At 33.2% G+C, this 5,821-nt stretch overlaps 1 pseudogene; it reads left to right on the forward strand.

Annotated features, from left to right (window-relative positions):
• Positions 1–4,376: 4,376 nt before the first annotated feature.
• On the forward strand, positions 4,377–4,903 carry LOC100619303 (60S ribosomal protein L17-like; annotated as a pseudogene).
• Positions 4,904–5,821: the final 918 nt, after the last annotated feature.

Below are 5,821 nucleotides of genomic sequence, written 5' to 3' on the forward strand. Positions count from 1 at the left end.
AAGCTAAAACATTTTAAAAACTCCTCTGGGCTTTTAAGAACCATGTCGGTCTATTCCTCATTCATTGTTCCAACAAATATTTAATGCATAGCAAGTGCTAATATATCATATTTATTCACACATATACGCACATGCACATATATCTATACACACAGGTGCTTATATATTTATTCATGCATACATAAATACATGCATACAGATGGATAGATAGATAGACAGACAGAGAGACGGAGAGACAGACAGACAGATAGACAGATAGATAGAGAGAGAGAGAGAGAGAGAGAGAGAGAGAGAGAGAGAGAGAGAGAGAGAGAGAGAGACCTACACATCCTGGCAATACCTCTGTTATGTGAGGATAATGTGTGATATCCCAAAAGTCTCCATGCAGTTTTAAGTGATTAGAACTTAGAATTTCACTAAGACTTTTGGGGAACTCTGGATAAGTATTGATGGTACATGTAATTTTTTTTTGGGGGGGGAAACTAAGTAAATGTGAAAAATTCACTTTTCCTTAGTGTTGCCCATTGAAAATAAAGGATAAAGAAATCAAACAATTCAGAAATTGAACATGTCTCTAATAAAGTGGTATCTGAAGATGGGATTTGACTTCCTGGATCATTGCTTATAATAAATATCAGGCTGATAAATCTCTGATGAAACATTTTGAATATCTTAATATCTAGTTAAAAAGCATTATCCAGATGACTTTACAATTTGAATCAAGAAAGCTTCCTTGGCTTTCTTCACATCTCAGCTAAAGTCCTACCTCTGCAAGAAGCTTTTCCTGATCCTCTTTAATCTTCAGACTTTCCTCTGAGAATATTTCCAATTTATCCTGTATAGATCCTGTTGTTTGCATGTTGTATCTCATTAGCCTGTGACTTGCTTGAGAATTAGAATGCTTTTTAATCTTTCCCTAGCATTTAGCACACATTGCCTTAGTCCATAGTATGTACATAATAAATGCTTGTTCATTTGACTTGGAGGAGCTGATCATATTGTACTACTTTAGTAAATGCTCATTCCTAAAAAACTACTAAAAGTTAGATAAATAATTCTCAATTGATCATTTTGAAGGAAGTCAATGCTGTGAAAAAAAACAATAACAATAGAGAACTACCATGGACCCCTGGAAGATACTGTTATTATATGAGGCATAGTTTAACCAGGATCTGAGGACCAGACAAAACAGTGGAAATTGGAATTGAGGAAAAGATGACATAGTACACAATGCTCAACATGATTATTATTTCAGTGCTCTAACTCTGTTTTGAATTACAAAGTGCATTGCAAAATTTTGTGCCATTTCACCATTCTAATTTGAATTAATCTTCTCTACAAAAAAGTGCAAAGTTTACCCTGAAGATCACAAGACAATAAAAATGGCTCTGACTCAAATTCAGTATTCTATCCTCATAGCTATCTAAAAAAATTTTGGCACAGGTAGAGAACTATATGCTTTCACCCAATATTATACAATGAAAATCCATATTCAGAGGAATATGCAGTAGTATTAAAAAGCATTCCTGAATAATTTAAAAATTCATGCCTTCCCTCTGATAGTGTTCAATTCATTCAGTATATTTTATTACAATTAGTTATTACATCAAAATTAACTTGACTATGTGAGTGTGAATATAATTTCTAGAAAAATGTGTTCCAATATAATAACTTAGTTATTTTGCATCTAATTAGTTGTCTACTAACAATTTCTTGCATTTAACACTGTGAAAATATTTTCCTGTATGAAGAACAGAGACAATGGCATTAAGGCAAAAAGAAGATACTTTTCTTGAATTAAATTTAGTATGTGAATACATACTTACACTCAAACTTATACACACTTGCCAATAAAAATGCCATATATGTGGGTATATATGTAAATTATATATATGCATACATATATGTGTGCTACTAAATAATTTAACATGTGGACAGAAAAAATTAGTTGAGATTATTTGAAATAATATAACTCAAAATAATGTTACCAAAATTAATATCTTTGGATGGCAGATGTCACATAGTTAATAATTAGTCAGAACTCAGTTTAAAAAGTAATTTTCAATTTTTATTTTAATTTCCTTATCATATATTGGGAAAATGACATTTCTCTCAGCATATTTTATTTTCTAATACCTTATCTCCCTCACAAAAATCCTACTCTAATAACTTTCTTTTGTGTTAGTGATATTGGAGTTCTCAAAGGTGTTGCTACTGGAACACAAGTTCAGAGAGATTTTTACCAAGTTGGAAAAGTTTTGATTCTGCGCTCAGGATCAGATAATGTCTGTGAATGTCTTTTCTTTTACTCGGATTATTAATTCTGCTTTTCTTGACACTCTCCTTAATGATCTTTGATCATGGGAGCTTTTTAATTTCTATGTTGCACTGTTGAACATAAAATTTACAGTACACTAATGCCTCCCGCTAGTTTTCAAATGATCTGTTGTCTAGTCAGCTTTTCCTTTATTGCTGCTGCTTTGAAACTTAGTGTAAGACTAAATTCATTTCAATTGCATTTCATTTCATTAGATTCTTTCCATATATTTTTGGATTCTGAGAAAATTATCCAATTGGATAGTTGTGTTTCTCACATTTATGTCATCTGTACATTTTATAAGCACGTCATTTGTGCATTATCCTGGTCATTAATAAATAGGTTAAATAATAGGGAACCAAGTATAAATCTCTGAAATATTTCCTTTCAGTGTTTCCTCCTTGTTCACTTTAAATAATTGATGACTAGAGCTTGAATTATAATATTCAACCAGTTCCAAATTCATATAACCATACGATTATGTAGCCCACATCCCTCCATCAAATCCATAAGAATAGCAAGAAGGAATTTAACAAATGGATTGCAAAAATCTAGGCACATATGCAAATCTCTATATAAAATCCTACAGCATTTCTTACAATTACTGAAGTTGCCAAAAAAAAAAAAACAATGAGGTTATTGTGACATGACTTGTTTTTGGTAACACTCTATTGACATTTTGTCTTCTTTGCTTCCTTTGTGGATATCCACTAGTTATCCTCTTGTTAATATGATCTAGGATTTTGTCAAGAATAAAGGTCAGGTTTAATGGCCTATGTTTTACAGAACCAAACTGATTTTTTTCTTTCCCTTTTTTTTTAAACAAGAATCTTTTCTCCCCTTCCATCCTGGGATGAATAAACTATCCCCTCTCCCCCCCACTCCCATTTTTAAACATCTGAGACATCTAAAAGTTCTTTGAGTAACATATAAAGAGCCAATCTGGGCTTGGTGTCATGAGCTGGTCATGGTCATTTAGGCACCCTCTTTACATATCCCTACTTATCCTTAGCATCATTCAATCAACAAACCTTTATTAAATGTCCACTATTTACTTAGATGCTAGGAATGTAAAGTTGAAAATTATATAGCCCCTACATTCAAGAAACTTAACTATCAGCTGATAACATCAGACATACTCAGAGGTATTAAATAGCAATTAAGTAGTAATGAAGTGCTAAAACAATTCAATGTTTAAGGTTTTGAGAGGAAAGTGCATTGTGGGAAGGAGACAGTTTTACTCTAACTTTCCTTTCTCCCCTCCTCTATTGACAAAGTCAATAGGAAATAAACCACATGAGAGTAAAGTAATACATCAAGGACAATGAGATGCAAAGAATTGAGGAAAAGGTAGTTTTAAGGTGTATAACTTCCTGCATCAGAGAGCAATGTTGCCCACTCATCACAAGAAAGGGCTTCTAGTCCACACAGCACCAGGAAATGTGAGCAACACCTTTGAAACAAGATTGAAAAGAAATATTTTCTCATAATTATGCACTATTTCTAGAGAAGATTGAATGATGTAAAACTTGGATTAGGAAAAGGAAAAAGAAAGGAAAGAATCGTGGTACTTGTAGAAAGTCAGCATAGTTTCATTGAAAATAGATCATGCTAAACTAACCTAATTTCCTTTTTTAGCAGGGTGAGCAGACTACTCAACCAAGACAATTCTCTATATAAAAGATATTATCAGAGCATTTTAAAAAGCATTCTTGTTATTCTCATTGGATGCCATGGAAATGATATATATACAATAATTGTATCAGGCAAAATTGAAATGTGTTTAATGACCAAGTCAAATATCCTGGCATTTATAGTTTAAACTTAAATAAGAAGAATATTAGGAAGGGCAATTAAATGAAATCTTTCTTTAAATGAATAAACAAAAGAATACATATATATTCGATTACTATTGGCCTTATGCTTTTTGGTTTGTTTTAATCAGTGATTAGAATCACAAGCTAGAACTCTCTCTCGAGAGAGAGGTGAGTTTTCATCAAGCCTCCCAAAAGCCTTTGCTCTTCCTCTTTCCTTGAGCCGCCCTACCTAATTATTCAAAATGGTGAGGTAATCCCTTGTTTCAAGGAACTCCACAAAGTTATGCAAGTCAAGGGGCTCGAATCTCCAGGTCCACTTCAAAAACACCCGTGAAACTGCTCAAGCTGTCAGGGGCATGCAAATCTGACCAAATATGTGAAAGATGACACATTGAAGAAACGGTGTGTTCCTTTCCATTGATACAATGGTGGAGTTGGCAGGTGTGTCCAGGCTAAGCAGTGGGATTGGATACAAGGTCGTTGGCCCAAAAGGAGTGCTGAATTCTTGCTGCCTATGTTTAAAAATGAAGAGAGTAATGAAGAACTTAAGGTTCTGGATGTGGATTCTATTGTCATTTAGCATATTCAGGTTAAAAAAGCTCCCAAAATGATTAGACATACAGGGGCCATGGACAAATCAACCCATACATGAGTTCCCTTGCCATATTGAGATGATACTGAAAAGGAGCAGGTTGTTCCTAAACCAGAAAAAGAGATTGCTCAATAGAAAAAGATATCCCAAAAGCAACTGAAGAAACAAAACTTATAGCACAGGATAATTATGACATTATCAAGCAAATAAAAGCAAAATGAAAACATTTGTTACAGTAAAAAAAATAGAATGAAGGTATAGACAAAATGATTATAAAGTTTCTAGCTCACACAAATGTAGGAGAAATGACTAGTATACTATATGACAGAATGAGGATAGAACATGTTCTCAAAAAGCAAGAAATTCTTTAAATGTTAACTTATATTCAAAAATCAACTTCAAAATTTTAAGAGGAAGGAGTCAGGGTTACACAGCTGTTTTATGCATTTTATTGAGCTAGACTAGTGAGATTAAAATATCAACATGAGTGAAAAATGTGAAATGGTAGTCAAAATAATCCTGATCTAGTCTCAGATTCCATTAAAGGAGATAGTATTCAGAGTCAGCTTGATGGGTGCCACTGTAATCAACTTGAATCTGATTAAATTTGGAGTACTCTGTTCAGTTACAGTTATTGCATTTGAGAAAGTATAAGTGGAGAAAATGTTAAAAGATGTCAACATCATGCTATATGAGTTTAAATTGAATGATAGAACAATTTATGGAGGGGATAACTATGAGTATTTAAAAGTCTTTAGTGTACAAGAAGTACCAAATAGGTTGTTTGGTTCCATGAATTAAAACTAGGAGATAGATAGATAGATAGAGAGATAGATAGATAGGTAGGTAGATAGATGGATGGATATAGATATAGATATATATTGCAAATGGAGGAAAACTAGACTTCATATGGGTGGAGATATAGAAAAAAAAAAAACTGCCTCTTTGTTAATAATACCAAGAGTGAAATGAGTTGCTTTGGGACCTAATAAGTTCTTCACATTAGAGGTCTGCAAGAAAGTCTGAATTGTTTGTTTCTTCTACTATAGCAAAAGAGAGAATTGTTCAGAGCCCAGTGGTCTGTGAGGTCCCTCC

The sequence above is a fragment of the Monodelphis domestica genome, chromosome 8 (genome assembly GCF_027887165.1).
Source record: "Monodelphis domestica isolate mMonDom1 chromosome 8, mMonDom1.pri, whole genome shotgun sequence".
NCBI classification, from domain to species: Eukaryota; Metazoa; Chordata; class Mammalia; order Didelphimorphia; family Didelphidae; genus Monodelphis; species Monodelphis domestica.